We start from the raw sequence: 25,913 nt of genomic DNA, 5'->3' as shown, positions 1-25,913 counted from the left end.
ACTTCTACTGCCTTCCAAAGATACATAAAAGCCAATACACCAGGACGTCCCATCGTATCTGGCAATGGGACCCTGTGTGAGAACCTCTCTGGCTATGTCGAAGGCATCTTGAAACCCATTGTACATGGGACCCCCAGCTTCTGTTGCGTTACTATGGATTTCTTACAGAAACTCAGCCCCACGGACTAATCAAACCAGGAACATTCCTCGTCACAATGGATGTTTCAGCACTCTACACCAGCATTCCCCACAATGATGGCATCACGGCAACAGCCTCAGTACTCAACACCAACAACTGCCAATCTCCGAACACCATCCTACAACTTAACCGCTTTATCCTCGATCACAATGTCTTCACCTTTGACAACCAGTTCTTCATCCAGACACGTGGAACAGCCATGGGAACGAAATTTGCACCCCAATATGCCAACATCTTTACGCACCGGTTCAAACAAGACTTCCTCTCTCCGCAGGACCTCCAACCAACATTATACACCAGGTACACTGACAACATTTTCTTCCTCTGGACCCATGGCGAGGAGTCGCTTATAAAACTACACAGTGATATCAATAAGTTTCATCCCACCATCAAATTCACCATGGACTACTCTCTACTATCTGTCTCATTCTTGGACACATGCATCTCCATCAAGGATGGGCACCTCAGCATCACACTCTACTGCAAACCCAAAGACAACCTCACAATGCTACACTTCTCCAGCTTCCACCCAAAACATATTAAAACAGCCATTCCCTATGGACAAGCCCTACGCATATACTGGATCTGTTCAGATGAGAAAGAACGTGACAGGCACCTGGAAATACTCAGGGATACTCTCATAAGAATGGGGTACGATGCTCAACTCATCGACCGCCAGTTCCAACGTGTCACAACAAGGAACCGTAATGACCTCCTCAGGAGACAGACAGGTGTTGCAACCGACAGGGTACCCTTCATTGTCCAATACTTCCCAGGAGCCGGAAAACTATGCCATGTTCTTTGCGGCTTGCAACACATTATCAATGAGGATTAACACTTCGCCAAAACATTCCCCACACCTCCACTGCTTGCCTTTAAACAACCACCAAGCCTCAAACATATCATTGTTCATAGCAAACTGCCCGGCTTTCAGGACAACTCCATACAACCCTGTCACGGTAGGCGCTGCAAGATGTGTCAGAGTGTGGACATGGATATCACCATTACACGTGGGGACACCTCCCACTATGTACGTGGCAGATACTCATGTGACTCAGCCAACATTGCCTATCTCATACACTGCAGGCAACGATGCCCTGAGGCATGGTACACTGGTGAAACCGAGCAGAGGCTACTGCAACAGATGAATGGGCACTGCACAACAATCAACAGACAGGAGTGTTCCCTCCCAGTTGGAGAACACTTCAGTGGTCCAGGATATTAGACCTCAGACCTTCAGGTGACCATCCTCCAAGGCGGACTTCGGGACAGGCAGCAGCGAAAAGTGGCCGAGCAGAGGCTGATAGCTAAGTTTGGTACCCATAGGGAGGGCCTCAACCGGGACCTTGGGTTCATGTCACACTACAAGCGACCACCATTGCACTATATACACACACAGACACTCCTACACACTCTCCTACACACACACACACAGACACTCCTATACACAGTCACACACACACTCCTGCAGACACACACAATCCCACACTCACACATGCACTCTCTCACAGACTTAGACCCTTTACACTCACACATACACATATACATTCTCTCTGACAGACACTCACAACCAGGTGAATTGGCCATACTAAATTGCCCGTAGTGTTAGGTAAGGGGTAAATGTAGGGGTATGGGTGGGTTACGCTTCGGCGGGTCGGTGTGGACTTGTTGGGCCGAAGGGCTTGTATCCACACTGTAATGTAATCTAATCTAATGTAATCTAAAAAAAAACGTCCCAGTCCAGACACACACACACACATATACGTTTGTGGGGTGAATTTGTACTTGCTGAGTTACATTGTATTTTGCTTAAAAACTGCATGTATCCATGTAACTCTGTTAACTCAAATTAGAATCAGTCTAAACATTATGGCACAGACAACAGCACACAGGGCGAACACCTTCAACACATTATGTGGGCTCATACCAATTGTTAAAGTTAACCTGAGAATGTAACTTTTTAAAAAAGTGTTGTGATTTACATATGAATGTGAAAGCAAGAGTGTAAAGAGTGTGTTTGAGGAAGTATGTGTGAGCGAGCAAATAAGAGAATGTGAGTGAGTTGAGTGCATACAAGCATGAGGGTGTGATTGAGAGTGAGTGACAGTAATAAAAATAATTTTGAGAGAGTGTAAGTTCAAGAGTGTGTGAACAAGATTTAGTGAATGTGTTTAAAAGTATATTTGAGAGTACGTTTAAGACAGAATGTTTGAGAAAGCGTGTGAAAGGATATGAAAATTAGAAAAGGGTGTATGATTGAGTGTGTAAATGATTGTGAGAAAAAATGAAAGACAGAGAGGAAGTATGTGTGAGTGAAAGAGGGAGCAAGTGTGAAAGTGACTGAAGAAGACAAAGTGAAAGGGAACTCTCAGATTGAATGGAACACAGGCACACACACTTCTCCATCCTCCCCTCTCACCAAAAACCCATCCATTACGTCAAGCTAGAAGAAGAAAACCCACACTGAAAGCCAACCTGCATCTGTCCTCCATTCTTGGATAAATGCTGCAAGGACAGTTTGGAGTGTATGCCACTTAGAGACAAAAAAGGTTATATTAGCTAAGTCTATTATCTTCTGGCATTTTTTAATGCCCATTGTTATTGATAACTCTTGTTAAAAATGATCAATTTATTGCTTTGAAAATTTTTGCTTGAAGTGTGTGGTTTCTTGACACCTCAACTTTTATTTTGAAATTTAACTTCCATATTGTGCTGAAGCTTGTCTTTCTGAAATTTAAGCACTGGTGCCTTGATTGTGAAAAATATTAAAATGTGGCTCCTCACACAAATGGTTAGACAAATCTGTGCTAACACTACATTAAAATAGTTGATAATAGATAGATTAAGTGAATGGGCAAGGATTTGGTAAATGGACCATAATGCGGGAAAATGTGCAATTGTCAATTTTGGCAGGAAAACTAGGAAATGATTATTACCTAAATGGCTATAGTTTGCAGAGTTTTGAGATAAAAGGGCTATCTGCATATCCAAGTACATCACTAGCAAATACCATGCAGATACAGAAAGAGAAGCATGAGGAGAGGGAGTGGCATTTTTGATTAAGGAAAACATTAATGCTTTAACTGCAAACGATACTTCTGAAAATCATCCAGTGAAAATATATAGATTTAAATTAGAAGTAAAGAAGGAATGATTACCTCAATTGGATTGTATAATAGATCCATAGAGGAAAATTGAGAACAAATATGTTGAGAGATCTCAGATGTGTGTAAGAATAATAAGGTTGTAATAGTATCCGATTTTAATTTTCTAGAGATTGGCTGGGACTACCACAGTGTTAAAGGTTTAGGTGATGAAGAATGTTTTAAATGTGTTCAAGAAAATTTTCTTTTTCAATATGTAAATGTAACTACTAGAGAAGGAACAAAACTTGACCTCTTAGGTAAGAAGACAGGGCAAGTGACTGAAATGATAGTAGGGGAACACTTTGGGTCTAGTGCTTATAATTCTATTTGTTTTAAAATAGTTGTGGAAAAGGATAAGCATGCCATAAAAAAATAAAGTTTTTAATCAAAGTAAAGCAAATTTTAATGGTATGAGACAAGAACTTCCAAATATTGATTAAAGTGGACTATCTGCAGGTAAAGAGACATCTGATAAGTGGGAGGCTTACAAAAGTTCAGAGTCATTACGTTCCTGTTAGAGTGAAAGATAAAGATGGTAGGATTAAAGAACAACGGATGAATAAAGATATTGAGGTTCCAGTCACAAATAAAAAATAATCACATATTAGATATAGACAACAGGGCTCAAATGATAAAGAGTGTAGGGGCATTCATAAGAGGGAGATCAAGAGGCAAATTGACAATATGAGATATGAAATAACAGCACAGAAGTCAGCGTCACATCACTAAGTCACCTTTTATTTATTAGTGCACAGTACACTGGCTGTGGACAGCCAACCCGGAGTCAGTCCTCATCTGAGGAGATTCTAATGTCCTGGTTATATATTTTTTCTTCCTCATCTTATCTACTTGTCCTTTTATCTTCAGAGATCTGTAGTCATGCATTCCAAGGTCCCTCTGACCCTTTACACTTCTCAGTAACCCACCATTTATTTTGTATTCCTTGCCTGTTGACCTCCCCAGATGCATTATCTCACTTTTCTGGATTGTGTTTTATTTGTCACCTTTCTACACACTTCACCAGGCTAATTATATTTGTCTGCAATTTCCAGGTTTATATTTCTCTCTCAACCATGCGGCCAATTGTCATATCTTCTGCAACATTAGATTAGATTACTTAAATTAGATTACTTATAGTGTGGAAACAGGCCCTTCAGCCCAACAAATCCTCACTGACGTGCCAAAGGGCAACCCACCCAGACCCATTCCCCTACATTTACCCCTTCACCTAACAATATGGGCAATTTAGCATGACCAATTCAACTAACCTGCACATCTTTGGATTGTGGGAGGAACCAAGAGCACCTGGAGGAAACCCTCACAGACACGGGGAGAATGTGCTAATTCCGCACAGACAGTCGCCCTGGAATTGAACCCGGGTCCCTGGCACTGTGAGACAGCAGTGATAGCCACTGAGCCACCATGCCGCCCCAAGTTGTTGGAAGTGATTCTGAAAGATAGGATTTATAAATATTTGGAGGCAAGGAATAATTAGGGATAGTCAGTATGCGTTTGTCTGAAGGAAATCAAACTTGATTGAGTCTTTTGAGGAAGTAACCATCAAGATTGATGAAGAAGAGCAGTAGACATTACATGGACTTTAGACAGGCTTTTGACATGGTAGACTAGTTAGTAAAGTTAGATCACATGGGATTCAGGGATCGCTTGCCAATTGGATACAAAATTGGCTTATTGGCAGGATACAGAGGGATAGTGCAGGGTGGTTTTTCAGACTGGAGGCCTGTGACCAGTGGTGTTCCACACTGATCGGTGCTGGGTCCACTTTTGTAATTTACATAGATTATTTAGATGAGAATACTGAAGGCATGGTTAGAGTGTTTGCAGATGACACAAAAAATGTTGGTACTGTGAAGAAGGTTATCTAGATTACAAAGAGATCTTGATCAATGGGCTGAAGACTGACAGATGGAAGTTAATTTGGATAAATGTGAGGTATTCCATTTTGGTAAAACAAACAAGGATAGGATTTATATAATTAAAAGTAGGTCCTTGGGTAGTGTTGTAGAACAGAGACATAGGGGTTCAAGTACATAATTCTTTGAAGTTTATATCACATATAGATAGGTTAAGATATTTAACATGCTTGCTTTCATCACACAGACCTTTGTGTATAGTTTAGTTTAGGATTATGGTCAGCATGGACTGGTTAGGCTGAAGGGTCTGTTTCCACGCTGTATGACTCTATAAAAGCTCTACATTCTATTTTCATATTTCTATTTCATTTACTGTCATATTCGATTTGTTCCTTTTTTTATCAACCTTGTGATGACCCTCTACTAGTTTCTAATGCACTCCTACTCTTCAGATTGTTATTATTATTTGCAACATTGTTCTTCTTTTAATCTAATTGTTCCTTAACTCCTGAATGAACTACTGGTTGTTCTTTCTTCCTGAGTATTTATTTTCAACCAAATGTACTTTTGTTGAATGTTTTAATTGTATCTGTAAAGACTGTAACAAAGATAGCCAGGTGGACCTTATAGAATGTGAGTTCCCTGATTGGGGCTGTTAAATTGATCCAATCAGGGAGCCCTGGCTGACAAATATAAATAAGAGTGTCACAGGTTCTGTTTAATCTGAGACTGACTCTCAGGAAACTGGATCAGTATCATAGAATCTCCAGTGTGGAAGCAGGCCACTCAACACATCAAGTTCACACTGATCTTCTAAAGAGTCTCCTACCCATGCACACCTCCCTACACTATTCCTGTAACCTTGCTTTTCCAATGGCTAATTCATCTAAGCTGCACATCTTGGATTGTGGGTGCATCCTGAGAAACCCACGTAGACACAGCAAGAATCTGTAAACTCCACATAGACAGTCATCCTAAAAGTGAAATTGAACCTGGGTAGTGAGGCAGCAGTGCTAACTACTGAGCCACCATGCTGCACCAGTTTGTGAAGTATTACGCACATGTACATAAAAGGTAACTTGATGATGGGAGTTATTTGTGTTTCTTTAAATATTTCCCATTTTTCATTTCCATACATTTGTATATTTATCAAATAAATCATAACCATTTCTCCCCGAATCCTCTGTAGCTAGATTGAGGTTTAAGATTAAGATTTGTGACTGGAATTTCCAACTTAACATAAAATTCAAGAGTATCATGGTTACTATTTCCCAATGGATCTTTTTCTGTGACACTTTTAATTAACACTATTTCATTATGCAATGTTAGATTTAAGATAGGTTTCCTAATCAGTACCACAATGTGTTGGTTCAGGAGACAGTCACAAAAGCATTCTATCAACTCATCTCTAGGTCATTTCTTCCAATTTGATTGTGCCATTCTATGTGAAGATTAAAAGTCTTCCACAATTATTGTGTTTTGTTTGTTACATATACCGACAGTTCCTCAACTAATGCTCTGTCAAACAATCTAACTACTTTTAGGGAACCTACAAACAATGCCGAACCAAAGTTTTCTGGTTCTTGTTATTCTTCATTCCCATAAATATGGGTGCCAGTACATCCTCTTACTAAGCCAGGACTAATATCCTGATGTCATCCTCTCCTATCGTGACGTTTCTAAGATATCTACGTATTATGAAACACAACAAATCTGATAGGTTTTAGAGCTTGATCTCAGGCAAGACCAATAGAAAGGAATGATGTGCAACCTTATCTGTCATTGCCAAGCTTCACAAGATGAAATTGCCAAGTATCCAAAATAGAGGAAACTGAAGTTAGTAAATAGTTTGGGAATCCAAAAGTTATGAAGATCAAAGCAATGCTTATTTGTACTAATGTATTAGTTATATGTAAATTTGTTGTGCATGCTGTAAAAGGCAAATTGGCAGTATATTAAACACAATGAGCAATTTCAACACAAATGCACTATTGTTATATTCAAGGTGGCCTTTCCCTTCCAATGCAAATTCAGATAAGAAGCAGGCTCAGTGAGATAGTTTGTATTAACAAACTTATTTGGACACCTCTAAAATGATTCCCTCAAGTTGATTTGAACATTTCTGAGCCTTCAACGAAGGATCAGTTCACCAGATTCAGGGTCAGCTTGTCAATTGGATACAAAATTGGCTTGATGGTAGGAGACAGAAGATGGTGGTGGAAGAGGGTTGGTTTTCACATGAGAGGCCTGTACCAGTGATGTTCTGCAGGGATCGGGCTGGGTCCAATATTGTTTGTCATTTGTAGATATGATTTGGATGAGAATTTAGGAGGAATGATTAATAAGCTTGTGGATGACACCAAAATTGATGATATAGTTGACATTGAAGGTTATCTAAGATCACAAACAGATCTTGATCAGTTGAAGCAATGGGCTGAGGTGTGGTGGATAGAGTTTAATTTGGATAAATGTGAAGTATTACATTTTGGTAAAGCAAACAAGGGCAGGACTATCCAATTCATGTGTAATGCTGTTGAACAGAGACCGAGGGGTCAGTTTCATAGATATTTGAAACTCGCATTATAGGTAGGCGGGATGGTTAAGAAGGCGCTTACCTTCATTGGTCAGACCAATAATTATAGTTGTTGGAACGTCATGTTGCGATTGTACAGGACATTGGTGAGGCCACTTTTGAAGTACTAGTTGCCCTGTTATAGAAAGGATACTATTAAATTGGAAAGATTGACCAGGATGTTGCCAGGAATAGAGGGTTTGTTTTGTAAGGGGAGGCTGGATAAGCTGAGAATTTTTTCACTGGAGCATAGGAGGTTCGGGTGAGCTTATAGAGGCTCATGAAAACATGAGGGGTATAGATAAGGTGAACAGCAAAGGCCTTTTCCCTAGGGTGGGGGTTTTCAAAATCAGGGGGCACATTCTTAAGGTTATTGGAGAAAGATTTAAAAGTGACCTGAGGGGCAACGTGTTCACACAGAGGGTGGTTCATATGTGAAATAAACTGCCAGAGGAAGTGTATGCAGATACAGTTGCAACATGTAGAAGACATTTGGATAGATAGATGAATAGGAAAGGTTTAGAGGAATATGGGCCAAAACCAGGCAAGTAGGATTAGTTTTATTTTGGGAAACCTGTTTGGCATGGACACAGTCACAGAGTCATACAGCACAGAAACCGACCCTTTGGTCCAACTATTCAGGGCCAAACATAATCCCAGACAAAATTTCCCCTGCAACATATCCCGCCAAACCTTTTCTATTCATGTACTTATCAAAATGTCTCTTAAACATTGTAACACTTCCTCAAAAAGTTCATTCCATACATGAACCTTCCGGTTTAAAAGATTTGCCTCTTATGTCTTTTTTAAATCTCTCTACTCTCACCTTAAAAATGTGCCCCTAGTCTTGAAATCCCCCATCCTAAGAAAGACTACCATAACTCTATGTATACCCCCTCATTATTTTATAAACTTCAAAAAAGTCGACTCTCAATCTCCAACACTCCAGTGAAAAAAATCCTAGCCTATCAGCCTTTCTTTATAATACAAACCTTCCAGACCTGAGAACATTCTAGGAAATCTCTTTTGTATCCCCTCCAGCTTAATAATATCCATCCTAAAACTGGGCAACCAGAACTGGACACAGTATTCCAGAAGAGTCCTCACCAAAGTCCTGAGCAACTTCAACATGGCATGTTGGACCGAACAGTTTGTTTCTGTGCTGTACAACTCTATGACTATTTATTTGCCTGTATGTCAACGCTAGAGGCAGTGACATAGCAGTATTTAGTTGCCTGGTTTTCTCACTGTCATTGCACTAGAGACAAATTAGACTAGGGCTTTTATGAGACTGCGATAGCTGCATTTACTTTCTTCCCTTCCTTCTCCTCACAAAGTGTCCTCTGGACCACAGGAGGTACTGATTGAACCTTATTACTAACTTCTACGTTGGGAGTTCAATGATGTGTTCCACAGTTTAGTGTGTGCCTCAATGGTTCTGATTTCATGTGGTGGAAATACGTAAGGTGATCATTACCATGCATGGAGGGGAACAGTCCTCATTAGTGAGTAGCTATCCCATTTCTACCTTGACGAATCAAAGTGATGCTTTAATAGAATGATAGGCATTTAGTGAGATGAATTTCTTGATGTGATTGTACAACAACTAAACAGGGATCAAACAATAGCTTTTGCATACTTTTGGTACGGAGCAGCTGCCAAGTTACTTGCATACAAGGACAGCATGGTGGCTGAATGGTTTGCACTGCTGCCTCATAGCACCAGGGATCTGGGTTCAATTCTGACCTTGGGTGACTGTCTGTGTGGAGTCTGCATGGGTTTCCTTTCGTGCTCCAGTTTCTTCCCACAATCCAAAGATATTCAGGTTAGATGGATTGGCCATGGTATAGGCAAGGTTACAGAATAGGGTATGGCTCTGGGTGTGTTGCTCTTCGGACAGTGATGGGCCAAATGGCCAGTTTCCACACTATAAGGATTCTCTAAATTTCGCGCCATTGGTAATTCATTATCCTGACAAACTGACTTCTTGTTTCTCCCTGGTCTCGCCTTCTCAGGGAGACCTTCTCCCTGTTGTTACCTTCTGTTGTTTGTTCACTGGGTGCTGGGACAAAAACCTGGACTTTCAACCTTACAACAATATAGGTTTAACTGCACCACAGGGACCACAGAGGTAAAAGGGGACACACTGTTACCCTCTCCAGTCCAATTAGAGATGGGCAATAAATGCTGGCCTTACCAGCAATGGCTCACTCCTCATTAACATTTTTGTTTGTTTTATCAGTTTTCAACCATTACACTTAAATAGGTGCACTGCCAATACAATGGGTGGATGGAGTGAATTTTTGAGGTGATGAAATGGGTACCAGTCAAGTGGATTGCCTGTGTATTATTGGAGCTGCATCATCCAGACAAATGGTTTGTGCCTTGTAAATTGTGGACAGGCTTTGGGAAGACAGGAAATGAGTTACTCACTGAGGATTCTCAGTTTCTGACCTGCTTTTGTGACCATTTTATTTAACGGCTATTTAGTACAGTCTCAGTTTCTGTTCAATAGTTACCTGGAGGATGTTTGCCATTGTTGAATCCTCTATATTATGATGTTGAATGTCAAAGGGAGATGATTAGATTCCCTTTCGTCGGTAATTGCCTTGTGTGGTGTGAGTATTACTTACTATTTGTCAGCCCAAGCTTGAATTTTATCCAGGTTTTGCTGCAGGTGGACAGGCAGTAGGCTAGAAGAACACAGCAAGCCAGGCAGTATCAAAGTCAACATTTCAGATATAACCATTCTTCAGGAATGGAAAACTGGGTGGGGGAGCTGCAGATAAGGCCAGTTTTGGGTAGAAAGAGAGGCGAAATGGGGATGTAATGATAGGTGACTACAGGTGGTGGGTATGACCTGGTTGGTCAATGGGATGAATGAAACCGGTTGGTAGCTGCAAGGGTTGGTAGGTGGAATGGAAGGGTGGAGGCGAGGCTAGAAAGGGAGTCAGGGAATGAGTGGTTTGAAATCGGAGAATCAATGTTGAGTTCTCTGGGCTATAGGCTGCCCAAGCGGAAGATAGAGTCATAGTCATAGAGACGTACAGCATGGAAACAGACCCTTCGATCCAACTCGTCCATGCCGACCAGGTATCCCAACCCAATCTAGTCCCACCTGCCAGCACCTTGTCCATATCCATCCAAACCCTTCCTATTCATGTACCCATCCAAATGGCTCTTAAAAATTGCAATTGTACTAGCCTCCACCACTTCCTCTGGCAGCTCATTCCATACACGTACCACCCTCTGCGTGATAAAGCTGCCCCGTAGGTCTCTTTTATATCTTTCCTCTCTCACCCTAACTATACCCTCTAGTTCTGGATTCCCCCACCCAAGGGAAAAGACCTTGTCTATTTGTCCTATCCATACCCTTCATCATTTTATAAACCTCTATAGGGTCACCCCTCAGCCTCCAGGGAAAACAGCCCCAGCCTACTCAACCTCTTCCTATAGCACAAATTCTCCAATCCTGGCAACATCTTTGTAAATCTTTTCTGAATCCTTTCAACTTTCACATCTTTCCAACAGAAAGGAACCAGAATTGCACACAATATTCCTAAAGTGGCCTGACCAATGTCCTGTACAGCCGCAACATGACCTCCCAACTCCTGTACTCAATATTCTGACTAAGCGTCTTCTCCACTATCCTATCTACCTGCAACTCCACTTTCAAGGAGCTATGAACCTGCACTCCAAGGTCTCTTTGTTCAGCAACACTCCCGAGGACCTTACCATTAAGTGTATAAGTCCTGCTAAGATTTGCTTTCCCAAAATACAGCACCGTGCATTTATCTGAATTAAACTGCATCTGCCACTTCTCAGCCCACTGCCCATCTGATCAAAATCCTGCTGTAATCTGAGGTAACCTTCTTTGCTGACTACCAAACTTCCAATTTTGGTGTCATCTGCAAACTTCCTAACTCTACCTCCTATATTGACATCCAAATCATTTGTGTAAATGATGAAAAGTAGTAGACCCAGCACCGATCCTTGTGGCACTCCACTGGTCACAGGCCTCCAGTCTGAAGACCAACCCTCCACCACCACCCTCTGTCTTCTACCTTCGAGCCGGTTCAGTATCCAAATGGGTAGTTCTCCTTGTATTCCATGAGATCTAACCTTGCTAACTAGTCTCCCATGGGGAACCTTGTTGAATGCCTTACTGAAATCCACACAGATCACGTCCACCTCTCTGCCCTCATCAATCCTCTTTGTTACTTCAAAAAACTCAATCAAGTTTGTGAGACATGATTTCCTTAAGGCGTTGTTCTCCCAATTTGTGGTCTGATTCACTGTGGCAATGGAGGAGACCAAGGGTGGACATGTCTGAGATGGACTGGGAAGGGGAATTGAAATGGTTGGTGACCGGGAGGTCAGGCTGTTCTTTACAGGCCTGGCTAAGAAGTTCAGCGAAGTGCTCCCTTATTTCACATTCAGTCTCACTAATGTAGAGAAGACCACATTGGGAGCACCAGATGCAGCAAACTATGTGGAGGTTAGTGGTGTGGAAAGTGATGACAAAGGGGACCCTGCATTTTATTATGTTTGGAAGCAAGGATGACTTAGAACAGTGGAGCAGGGAATGGCGGCGATGTGATGGAGGGTTGTCTGGAAGGCAGAGGGGAGAGAAATACTTGTTTAAAATAAGTGGCATGCTTGGAAGTGCTTGAGAGCAGATATGACAGAGACGGAAGAATTGAGAAAACTGGATGGAGTTTTTGCAGGATACTGGTTGGGAGGAGGTGTAGTCCAGGTAGTTGTTGGAGTCTGGGTTTATAGGAAATGTCAGTCCATAAACTGTTGCCAAAGATGGAAACGAAGAGGTTAAGAAAGGGGAGGGAGGTGTCTGAGATCGAGGGACAGCTTCAGTATCCGATGAGCCATAAATGTATTGAATGCTGTACAATCATCAGCAAATTCCACTCTTCAGACCATATGGTGTAACAACTGAGCTACTCCTGCAACCTGTTTTGAGCTGAGATGTTTGACCTTCAACATCCATAACCATTCTTTTTTATGTTAAGTAAAACTTCAGTTATTGGAAAGTCTTCTTCTTGATTCCTATTAGTTTAAATTCAATTTCGCTTGTGCCACTTGGACAAATACCGCATTGATGATAAAGGTACTCTCATTCTATCTCTGTGATCATGACTGCAGTTGAGGGAACCCAAGTGGAACCAAAACTAAGTATCAGTGAAAATGTTGTTGTTCAGTATAGCACAAAGCATACCTTTCACACATTTTATGGTAGTTGAGAGCAATCTAATGGGATGGGAATTTGATAGATTGAATTTGTCTTGCTTTTTGAGGAAGGATATACTTGGGCAAATTTCTATATTGTAAGCCCATGTGTAGCAGTATGGTTCAGTTTGGCTAGGGGTACAGTTGGTTCTGGAGCACAAGTCTTTAGGATTACGACAGAGATGCTGTCAGGATCCATACATTTTGCTGTATCAAGTGTCTTCAACTATTCCTCAACATCACATAGGGTGTGCTAATTTGTTTGGAAAATGGCCTTTGGGGGCCAAAACCTGCTCATCATGACTGGTTGAAGATAGTTGGAAATGCTTCAGTCTTGTCTTGTTCTGATGTGCTGGGCAAAACCATCATTGAGGGTGGGAATGTTGTGGAGACTCCTTCTACGGTCAGTTGTTTAATAGTCAATCACCATTTCAGACTAGCTTTGATCTAATCCATTCATTGTGTGATCACTTTTTTCTATCACATACTTTTTTTTAAGCATGCATGCTGTCTAATACTTAGCTTCATCACCTCATATTTATGTATGCCTAGTGATGCTGCCAGCACATTTTCTTGCTCCTTATTGAATCAGGGTTGATACCTAGGATGGTAACGGTGGAGTGTGGGATATAAGATGCTTTGAATTTATAGACTGTGATGGATTTCAATTCTGCTCAAGTTGATGGCCAATCTTCATCTATGCTATGTGGCAGTGCATCTGTTCTGAAGGAACACACACACATCTGTCAACATGCCAATGTATTAACATATGGTTTCAGAAGTCACCGACATGCTCAGACCTGAGAAAAAATTTACAGTGAATGTAGTTGATGGCCTACACCACCTCATGGATGCCAGTTTTGAACTGCTAGATGTATTCGAAATCTATTCCGTTTAGCACAGTGGTAATGCCATACAAGATGTGTACAAGTACACACTGCACCACTGTCATTCCTGGTGCCTATGACAATGATGAGCAGTCCGTCCAATTTGGTACAGTAAAGGTCATCACAAAGGGCAGTTAAGAGTCAGTTACTTGGGATCTTGGGTCACAGGTAGGCCAGACCTGGTAGACACAGCATTAGTGAACAAGGAGATGACAATCCAGTAGACACATGGACTAGCTTTAAATTCAGATTAATTAATGAGTTGAATTTTAATTCCATTAGCTGCTAGGGTAGAAACTTAACTTGGCCTTGGAGCATTGGTCAGGGCCTCTGAATTAATATACCTCAAACATTACACCACTTTCCCCCAAGTACAAACAACGATAAACTGTTTTGTATTTATGTACTTTGAGTTGACATTGAACAATTTCTCCAAATCTGCTAAACTGAATTCAACTGTGATTGGCATGTCAAATGATGACATTCTGAATAACTTCATACAAGGCTGTCAGCAAGGCTGAATTTTTTTGTGCTAGCCAAGTGTTTGGATGTGCATTGACATAAATTTAAGTGAAGTAAAAATAAAATGACAATAAATTATATGAGAGCTTCTTAATACGTAAAATTTAGAGACGGTGTTAATTGTTCAACTACCATTTAAATCATTGCTCAACAATGTCATTTAGGGAAGGACAGTGCCATCCTTACCTGGTCTGGCCAACATGTGACTCCAGACCCACAGTTATGAGGCTGATTCTTAATTGTCCTCTGGGCAATTAGAAATGGGCAATAAATGCTGGTCCAGGTGGCGATATTGTAATCCACTTACTGAAAGCAAATCTTAGCAGGACTTATACACTTAATGGTAAGGTCCTAGGGAGTGTTGCTGAACAAAGAGACCTTGGAGTGCAGGTTCATAGCTGCTTGAAAGTGGAGTCGCAGGTAGATAAGATAGTGAAGAAGGTGTTTGGTATGCTTTCCTTTATCGGTCAAAGTATTGAGTACAGAAGTTAGGAGGTCATGTTACGGCTGTACCGGACATTGGTTAGGCCACCATTGGAATATCGCATGCAATTCTGGTCTCCTTCCTATCAGAAAGATGTTGTGAAACTTGAAAGGGTTCAGAAAAGATTTACAAGAATGTTGCCAGGGTTGGAGGATTTGAGCTGTAGGGAGGGGCTGAACAGGATCGGGCTGTTTTCCCTGGAGCGTCGGAGGCTGAGGGGTGACCTTATAGAGGTTTACAAAATTATGAGGGGCATGGATAGGGTAAATAGGCAAAGTCTTTTCCCTGGGGTCGGGGAGTCCAGAACTAGAGGGCATAGGTTTAGGATGAGAGGGAAAAGATATAAAAGATACCTACGGGGCAACTTTTTCACACAGATGCTGATACATGTATGGAATGAGCTGCCAGAGGAAGTGGTGGGACTAGATTGGGTTAGGATATCTGGTCGGCATGGATGGGTTGGACCGAAGGGTCTGTTTCCATGCTGTACATCTCTATGACTCAATGAGTAAAAAAAATATAAATATTATAAGAAGGTGGTCTTAGGTACATTCCTGAAATCCAAAAGAAATATTAAAAATTATACTTAATGAGGATGTACATTCTTCCAATCATTAATTTCATTTTTCATGCAATTTATTCAGTTTTTCAAACAATATCATCTGCTATTACCAGCTTTTTACCAACTTATTACATTCAAAGCTCTGATAGGTCTTGTTCTTTGAATTTCGTCCTTTACTGGCATTAAACAGAAGTTTGGAGATTTGATCAATAGATCGTCAAGAGACGTACAGCACTGAAACAGACCATTCGGTCCAACTCATCCATAGCAACCAGATAGCATAAACTAATCTAGTCCAATTTGTCAGTACCTGACCCATAACCCTGTAAACCCCTCCTTTAATATACCCATCCATTATAATTGTACCAGCCTTCACTACTTCCTCTGGAAGCTCATTCCATACACACACCAGCCTCTGCATGAAAAATATGCCCCTTAGATCCCTTTTAAATCTTGCCCCCTCACCCTAAACTTATGCCCACTCGTTCTGGGCACCCCACCCCAGGGAAAATACCTTCTCTATTTACCCTATCCATGCCCCTCATGATTTTATAGAACTCTAGGTCACCCCTCAGCCTCTGACACTCCAGGGAAAACAGCCCCAGCTTATTCAGCCTTTCCCTATACCTCAAACCGTCCAACCCTGGCAACATCCTTGTAAATCTTTTCTGAATCCTTTCAAGTTTCACATCATCCTTCCAATGGAGGGAGACCAGAACTGCAAACATTATTCCGAAAGTGACCTAACCAATGTCTTGTACAGCCACAACATGACCTCCCAACTGTGATTACTAAAGAAAAAGGAGGCAATTTACTTTACATGAACTACAAAACTAAATGGGATGACTGTATGTATAAAACTACAAAGTGGGTCAGAAACCTTGGGGACCAAATCTGATGCCATCCCTCCTTGAAAAAGACATTAGGAACCTGATGCAGGTTTAAATTTTACCTATTGTTCCTGGTACAGCAAACATGACAACTTTAAGCCTAGTAATTTACATCTGGCAATCCAGTTAGCTCTAACCATTCTGCTGCATGACTGCATGCCTTGGCAAGAGATGCAGCACCAATTAAAGCTAGTCTGCATTAATTAAGGCTAGCTGCATCACTTACAGGACAGGCGCATTGTGGTTTGAGCAGGTCCTGGAAAACATTCTTCAGCCGAGACACAAGCATGGGAGGATGGTAACATTGGAAAATGTCAGTTGACTTGGATGTGTTGGTAAGGAGTAAAAATGTGTTTCATCCATGTGGTGTCATGATGCTCATTAAATTTTCAGAAATTTTCAGATAGCTGTGGTACTCATTGACTGAGACTTAAATGAAATGGTATTAAATGTTTAATGACCTAACACTTGGTCAATATCAGTGAGAGTAACTTCAAACACCATCTACCATCAACTGAACCACTAGCTTCAGATATTGCTCAATGCATCACATTGTCATTCATCTATCAAAAATCCATCAAGTACGACTCAGAGCTCACACTTAAAGCTTCACATCACATAACACTACTGTCGTTTCACAGTTCGCACACATGACTGATATTGAACCTTGATAATCACACAACCCAAACAGATTGCATCACATGGTTTGGCAAATTTCTATCTCTTCAGCAAAACAAGGCAGCACAAAACCAGATACCAGCAATGTTACCTCCCAGAATGACTTGCACTGTCTCCTTCACGTATATTAATTAATAGGTGCACATTTCCCACTCTTGTTAATAACTGCTGCCTCCAGTTGTGTGTCACGTTCTCCTGCAACAGAAAAGAGAATGTATCAATGAGTGAATGCAATCTGTTTCACTGATGTGGCTGTTATTGATGAAGAACTAACTTTATTGTGCAAGGTGTGAGATGGTGTTTGAAGCTCGAAAGTGCTAAGCATGCAAGGTTAAGATGGAGCATATGAATATTACATAGGAACAGGAATACTCCACAAGGACAAATGACAAAAGAATCAAAGACAACATCACTAAAAATGTACTTAAATAACAAGTGTTAAGGATCTGGAATGTACTGTCTGTGTCTAAGGGGAGTCAGATTCAACCATGACAGTAAAAAACAAAATCGGTTAAGCATCTGAAGATAAAAAGAAAACTGTAAGTTAAGGGAAACAGTGAGAAAGAAGGACTAAAACAGAAGTTGCTGGAAAAGCTCAACAGGTCTGGCAGTATCAGTGAAATCAAAAATTAATATTTCGGGTCTGGTGACCTTCCTTAGAACTGAGAAATGGTCACCAGACCTGAAATATTAACTTTGATTTCTCTTCACAGATACTGCCAGACCTGCTGAGCTTTTCCAGCAACTTCTGTTTTCATTTCTGATTCACAGCATTTGCAGTTCTTTTGGTCTTTAGAAAGAGAAACTTCTTCATTTGCCATTGTAGAGAGGTGTAGCAGGTTAAGAAAAATCACAGGCAGAGAAAGGGGGAAGTAGGAAGAAAATCTGTGACAGTGTAGAAGACAAGAGACGTAACGATGGTACAAAATGTTGTTAGTACAAAGTGAGATGGTAAGAGGACAAGTGAAGAACAGAAGTCTTAGCAATATAAATGGAAACAACAGAATCATCAACTGTTGCCATTCTAAAACAAATGGAAACTTCAAAATTACAAGAGAAAAAACAAAAACAAATGATTGAGATTGGGATTTGAAATTGTTAATATTGTATACAGAAGGTTGCAGATTGCCAAATCAAAAAGTGGACGGCTGTTCCTTTCTTCCTTTGTAAATTGCCTAGGACAGAAAGACCAGAGTGCTGTTGGAAGGTCAATTGAAATGATAGGTGATTGGAATCTATGGGTCATGCTTGTAGGTTGAATGGAGGTGCTCCACAAAGCAGTCACACAATCTCTGTTGGTCTTGAAATGTACAGGGATCACAGTATGAGCAATGCTGTATAAACAATGCTGTACATTAAAATGTAACAACAAATAAATTGCTGTTTTACAGTGCTATGAACCAGGCGAGACCCTCTCAAAATATTTCAAGAAAGTAGCCCTGACCCTAACTTTGCTAGTTATTTCAAGCAGGTGTAATGTAGATATTCCACAAGTAATGCAGCTGCCCAACCACTTACTTTTAGACAAAACAGAACTTATTTGCAAGATTACTAAATGAAACACAAACAAAAGAGAACAGAATACAGAATAACAATCTATCTGAAAAATCAAAGAAATTATCCCAACTTAATGATGCTGTTCCAAATACATGCAATTCCCATAAACAGCCCCTTGCAAAAAAAAAGGAACAATCCAACACAGGTTCTTACAGGAGAGATGTCAGAGAGAGAGAGGATCAGCATGGACCTGCTTATTTGGGTACAGCAGCTTCACAACTGACTGCCTGCTAAAACCAAACCAAAACAGAGAAGAGCTGAGCTGGGAGAACTAGCCACTCCCCTTTCATTGTACAAGTGTTCTTTTAAAACTTAAAAGCTTCTTCAAGTAGATGAACCCTAAAGATTTTGGAACCAATGTCTTTAGAATCTCCTGAAAACAAAACCCAGGACAATAGACAGTCGAGGAGACTTTGAGCTTGTTGTTGGCGTTACAACATTCCAATGTTTGTTACCACTAATGTATCGGAGACAATCGTATACACTGATCATAACCCTTTGAAGTTTATGGAGAAATTTAAGGACTGTTTAGTTGGAGCTTGTTACAGCCATTCAGTTTGAAAATTGTACATGTAGCAGGACAAGAAAACGTGATTGCTGATGCAGTGTCGAGACGTAAATGAGAAACTGAGTCGTTCAGTGGCAGGAGCAAAACAGACTGAAGCAAAATATACTAGAGCGTGTTTGCATGATTATTGTCGGTGTACTGTATATGGGTGTTGTAGTGTACTAACAATTTAAGATTAAGGGTTTTTAAACTCAACCCATCTTTGGATATTGATGGGTTTTTTTTAAGGAGGTGTGATGATGAATGTTCAATTTCCTGGAGAAATACCTGATCGGTCTTTCCATTTTCTCATAATCTTCCTATAAGAGCACATCACTCGCATCTATAGACACCTTGAATGGCTTTGCATAATTAGGTGTGGCTAACACTGGGGCAGTGGTTAACACAGCTTTCAGGCTGTCAAATGCCTTCTAACAGACTGCTGTCCACTGAAACTTCTTGCCTTTCTTTAGCGATTCAGAGAGTGACGCAGCCACACTGTTAAAAATTGGTACGAATTTTCAATAAAATCCACTCAATCCCAGGAATTATAGTACTATGCTTTTTGTTAATGGTTTGGGAAGCTCCCCAATTATCTTTGTTTTCGTATTCCATGGGGTTATTTGTCCATGTCCAAAAACATGGCCCAGGAAGGTGATTTGGGCTTTGGCAATTCACTTTTAGCCAGGTTTATCAAGCTTGTCTTCCGAAGTCGATTGAACAATTCTGATAAATATTGCAAATGTTCCTTCCATGTTTGACTAAAAATCACCAGGTTATCAATATAAATTACACAATTGGGTAATCTGGAAATGACCTTATTCATCAGTCTCCAAAATGTGGATGGTGCACGTTTCATACCAAACGGCATGATTTTAAACTGATACAGTCTATTCAGCATTACAAAAGTCAAAATTGTCTTCGCTCTTTCGGACAAAGATCCATTCAGTATCCTCTGAACAAGTCCAACTTCAAGAAAGGTTGCTTGTCCCACCTTTTCAACGCAGTCTTTCAAACGCGGATTTGGATGTGCATCCGTATTTGTAACTGCATTGACTTTGTAATAGTCCGCACGTAACTGCTGAGTACCATCTGGTTTTGGCACCATGACTATGAGTGAGCTCCAGTCACTGCAACTCATTTCAAAGATGTAATTTTGGAGCATCTGTTCAATATCCTTTTGAACCTGTGACAATTTTAGAGGGCTATGCCTATAAGCATGTTGTTTAATCAGTACAGCATCTCCTATATCTACATTATACACAATCAGGTTCATAGTTCCCAACTTATTTTCACATATCTCCCCATGAGATAGTAATAGCTTGCACTTGTGTGGGAAACAGAGAATTTACTGGGGGATATTAAAGGAGGGCAGGCATGTCATTGATCTGGAAAGTTTTTCTCTTCACATCTGCAGATTTTGGAACTTGAGCAATAGCTGACCTCACAGTGAACTAGCAAGTTTCAGAGTTATTTGGATAGCATAATTATAGATATGGTCCCCACACAGCATAAGGTATGGAGGTAGAACGAGAATGAGAGATCACCAAGCATATAAGATAGATCAGGCAGATAACACAGGAATCTCCTAAGCCCAGCTCATTCTCCAACTAGCATTCAGGCTTGAATACAAGTGGTAGATCAACTGGTAGTACAGCCAGAGCTAAATTCAGCCTCATTAAAGCAGCAGGAAAACTGGAAAAGTAATAATGATAGATGATTTGATGAAGTACAGAGAATGTATTTGTGTCAAGGATATAAATCCAGGATGGATGTTCCATTCCTGTCTGATTCAAGAATGCAACTGAGCAGATGCAGAGTACTGGCAGAGGTTAAGATCCAGAGTGATACTTTCAACATGGGTAGTAAGGTCAATGATACCACATACAGACTTTGGAGATTTAGAAAAGAAATTCATCAGAGTTAATCTCCAAATAATTCCTGGCATTATAACTCAAAATTATTCAAATATGGGAGAAAGCAGAAGAATGCTGTAGAAATAGTGCAGAAGAGATTTTGTCTGATGAAGGGCTTTTACCCGCAAAGTCGATTCTCCTGCTCCTTGGATGCTGCCTGACCTGCTGTGCTTTTCGAGCATCACACTCTCAACTCTAATCTCCAGCATCTGCAGTCCTCACTTTCGCCCAGGAGAAATTTAGTCCATTGTTGGCCCAGATTCTGGTTAAAAATGAGACCTATACACACCATCACAGAGTTGGTACAGGGCATGAGACCATTCAGTCCATTATCATATCTAAATAGAGCCTAAACCACTGTCCTTCCAGATCAATTTAATGGTGCTTTTAGGGGGAGTTTAAATTAACATGGCAAAGGCTGATAAACCAGATCTAACAGTACAAAGGAGAAACAGGTTGTGCAAAGAATTGGGAGAGACAGTTATCATTAAATTAAGATATAATGAAATTTTACATGGCTCAGGAATAAAAGTAATAAGTCCTAAGAAAGGTTTACTGTGCATATTTGTGAACACAAAGCATGGTGAAAATATTAGGTTGTCAAGCTACAAGCACAGATAACCACAGGGGAATATGATGTTGTGGTAATAACAGATATTTGGCTCAAAAAGCAGGAAAGTTACTTTAACGTCTGCAGTGAGGGTGTGTTGGACAAACATGAAATAATTAAGGAAAGCCAACACCAGTTTGATAAATGAAAATTGTGAATTTGAGGTTTTTTTTGATAAGGTAACAGAGAGGGTTAATGAATGTTATCCACTTGATATGGTGTTACACGAACTTCGAGAAAAAAAATCGATTCTACAAAACTAACTTGTCAGCCAAGTTAAAGAGCACAGAATAAAAGAAACTACCAGCATGGATACATAATTGACTGAGTTCTGAAAATATAGAAGAGTAGCAAACAATTGATTTTTGGAATGCGTCAAGGTCAGCCTCACATAGCTGGCTTTTCTTCACTGATACTGATGACTAGATTTGGGTATCTAGGGTACAGTTAAAACTTTGCAATCAGCACAGAACCTTAAAGTATTGCAAAGTAATACATTTCAAGAAGAGTAGCTGATAAAAGAAAATCAGTGCAGTGATATCTCTGGAGTCTGGACAGAGTAGGGAACAGGGATAGCAGAAAAGTTGAGAATCAGACGACGCAACGCTTCAGTGACGAGGAAAAAACTACTCAGCAAGTGCTTTGAACCTGGAATGCTTTAGCTGGACATGTGGCAGAAGCACATCTTATCGGGCTTTTTCAAAAGAGAAACGTATTTTCTAATCAATGTACTCAGCGATGTTGTTACACACCTCTGGAGCAGGTGGTATTTGAACCTTAGACTGTCAGATCAAAGGTATGATTTGGAGTCAAGGTAATCACTGCGTCTCAGGTGACCACTTACAAATATACAACTACCTGGGGATTGGGAAAGGTAGCTGAACCCCTGCTGCAGAGAGCCATAATGCATACTATGAGCTGAATAACCTCAGTCTGCACAGTAACACTCCTCTGCAGCGTCCCGCACTTCAGCTATTTACTTGCTCGTTGTTTTCTGCGCTGTTAATAAGGAGCTTAAACTGATTGGTGCCCAGTATCCCATGCGCGCACCCACCAATCAAACCAGCTCGAGGCGTAACGGTTTCCCCCTGGGCCGGAACCCCACCCCCAAAACAAGACGCTCTTCTGGGGGCGGGGTACGCCTGCCAATCAACACGAAGCTCCACCCGCTTGAGACCACCGAGGCTTCGGCACTGCTTCCGCTCGCCTGGGTTTCGCTGAGAGGAAATACAAACTTAACTACCGGAAGCGCACTCCAATCATTGCATATCTGACCAGTAAAAGTGTGGACAGCACGATCAGTCATTGTGTTCGCCAATCAATGTAGGCATAGTAAGTGGGGTTTCCGCTATTAAGTTTGGTTGCAGTGCAGTTTAGGTACCGCCACGTCGTCCAGCTGTTCGGTCTGTGGTTGAATTTAAACAATTTTTGGGAGGGGGTGGTTATTAAAATTAATGTAATTTTTTTCCCCTCTTTAGGAAGCTAATGTTTTCGTTTTGATTGAGTGCTATGGTCCAGAATCGATCGTTGTGAAACGGTCTCATTCCCGGAACATTGATGTGTAAGTGTCTAGAGAGCAGTTCTGTACTGCATGGTGTTACTGTGTTTAAATGCTCAAAGAATATTCTTAAAAACTTTCAGTGCTTCTTTGCAGAGCTTTGTCAGTTTTTTCTTAATGCAAAACTTTGCATTCAGGATCCAACCAATTGTATTTTTTATATTTTGGTGACATACGTTTCTTGCAACTTATTTTTAGTTTTAGTTTTTACAAGTTGTTTATTACCAATTAAATTTGTATAAAATCATCTGCTTTATTTTAACGAAATTCTAGCCATTCACTAACTTATCATGTTCCACTAGAGTTGGCAGTGACACAGCTGCAGTTTTAACCCCAAGAATTATACCTGAAGTAGATTATTTTTCTACCATAAAGTGAGTTGAAGATAATATTATTATTTGGGGAACTGGATCAGCCTGTCACTGAAATATAACAAAAGGGGAGCTAATATTGTACAACAGTGGATGCAATTCCCTTTATTTTTGTTCTCCCTCCCTACTTTGGTTACTATGAGATCTCAAAGTTGCTACATAGATTAGATGCAACAATTGATGTTAATTACAAAAAGTATATAGCTTGAAATGAATATAGCTTGGAATAAACTATTTATCTCCCAAACTGGAATGATGATGAGGGGAGAGGATATTATGAAAGGTAGCTAGAATGATGTTTGGAATGCATGTTATAATGAAATGCTTGAAAAGCTGGCTCTTTCTCACTGCAGTGAAGAAAAATAAATGAATTTAATTCATTTTTCAAAATTCTGAAGAATTATCCATCAGTTATTGAATTGAGTATCAATGGAGGATGGACTGAGAATTGAAAGTAAGAGCATAACTGTTGAAAATGTCTGACCACCTGCGTTATTATTAGAATATGCATTATCACAAGTAAACTTTAAAATGGTTATAATGCAGTAAAGGCACCTTGATTATATTTGAGCATCAAGTAGATAAAAGCTTAAACTAGACTGAAGAACTAATATTGGAGCTGACATGCCTAATTGTCTCTTTGTAATTTCTATAATTCTATGAAAGAACTGTTTCCTATTATTTATCACAATATAAATTTATTTTAAAATGTGTAACCTAACTCATTTGACTCAACTTTTACTAATGCAAACAATTGTGTTTTGTGCAAAGAAATGGAAGGCCTGAAACAGTATGCTTTGTATTATATCTTTTGGGTTTGTAGCCATAACACCTCAAAATAATATTTGTAAGTTGGATTCTGAAAAGTTGCCTTTCCCAATGTTACATATCATTATTTTTATACTTTTATAATTATTGGGTCAATTTAAACTTGTAGTTTTTCTTTCATGAACATGAATTGATCTTTACTGTATTGAAGTTTCGTAGCTGCTGTTAAATTTTATTTCAACTGCCTGATCATTATCTGGAAGTATCATTGATTGATTGTCTCGATCTTAAGCTGCTCTAATATTAGCTGATCATTCCAATCATTGAATATATTTGAATTTCCAGTTTGAGGGCGTTCTTCACTCCACTCCTATGCTTAAAAATGATTGAGTTTTAATTTGTGGAACAAGAGCCAACAGAGTCAAACTTTAAGTTTGGACAGTTGTTTGTGTTCATTCTTGAGTACCTCTTTTATAACTGCTTTGTTTGTAAGTGAAGCACTGTCTGTTGCAGATTGGACTAATACAGACTCGTGATGATTCCAGCACAGAAGGATGTCACCTGTGATGGCTTGCTGAAAGAACAATTTATCTAGTCCCATTCCCTGCTCTTCTCTCTGACACATTTCTTTGTTTTCTAGTACTTTTTTTTACATATTCATTTTGTGGGATGTGCGTGTTGCTGGCTGACCAACGCTTATTACCCATCCCTAGTTGCCTTTGAGGAGGTGGTGGTGAGCTGCCTTCTTGAACCGTTGCAATCCGCCTGCTGCCGGTTGACCCAAAATGCTATTAGAGAAGGAATTCCCGGATTTTTGACGCAGTAACAATGAATGATTGGTGATTTTTATATTTCCGTGTCAAGATGGTAAGTGGCTTGGAGGGAAACTTGGCGGTGAGATTCCTATATATCTGTTACCCTTGTCCACCTGCATGGAAGTGGTTGTGGGTTTGAAAGTGTTGTCTGAGGATCTTTAATGCATTTCTGCAATGCCACTTGTAGATGCAAGTATTGAAACTACTGGAACAGCTTGACTCATGGAGCAGTAAGTTCTAGAGCACAAATCTTCAATACTATTGCCAGAATGTTGTCAGGGCCTGTTACGTTTGCTCCAGTGTCTCCAACTGTTTCTTCATTTCCCTCCACATGATTTAAATTGGCTGAAGACTAGCATCTGTAATGTTGGGGACCACTGGAGGAAGCCAAGATTGATAGTCCACTCGGCACTTCTAGCTGAAGCTTGCTGCAACACCTCCAGTCTTACCTTTTGCACTGATGTGCTGGACTTCTCCATCATTGAGGATGGGGATCATTTGTGGAGCCATCTCCTCCCAGTGAATTAATCGTCCACCACCATTCACGACGTGATGTGGCAGGACTGCAGAGTTTAAATCTGATCTATTGGTTGTGGGTTTGCTTAGCTCTGCCATCACTTATGCTGGTTGGCATGCAAGTAGTCCTGTTTGGTCACTTCACTACATCTTCCGGTATACCAGGTGCTGCTCCTGGCATGCCGTCCTGCACTGTC

At 40.4% G+C, this 25,913-nt stretch overlaps 1 protein-coding gene and 1 pseudogene across 1 annotated transcript in view; both read left to right on the top strand.

Annotated features, from left to right (window-relative positions):
• Nucleotides 1–153: 153 nt before the first annotated feature.
• Nucleotides 154–23,253, top strand: LOC148148531 (uncharacterized; annotated as a pseudogene).
• Nucleotides 23,081–25,913, top strand: part of tmem39a (transmembrane protein 39A) — a 75,784-nt gene continuing 72,951 nt past the window's right edge. Inside the window, exon 1 of the mRNA XM_087992762.1 lies at nt 23,081–23,249. The gene's annotated coding sequence lies outside the window, so the exon portion shown is untranslated. The remainder of the gene's footprint in view (nt 23,250–25,913) is intronic.

Source organism: Chiloscyllium plagiosum, unplaced genomic scaffold, assembly GCF_037043375.1.
Source record: "Chiloscyllium plagiosum isolate Xiang-an unplaced genomic scaffold, Cpla_swu_hap1 HiC_scaffold_12, whole genome shotgun sequence".
NCBI classification, from domain to species: Eukaryota; Metazoa; Chordata; class Chondrichthyes; order Orectolobiformes; family Hemiscylliidae; genus Chiloscyllium; species Chiloscyllium plagiosum.
The sequence above is the reverse complement of the archived record's forward strand: the minus strand, read 5'-3'. Positions and strand labels throughout refer to the sequence as shown.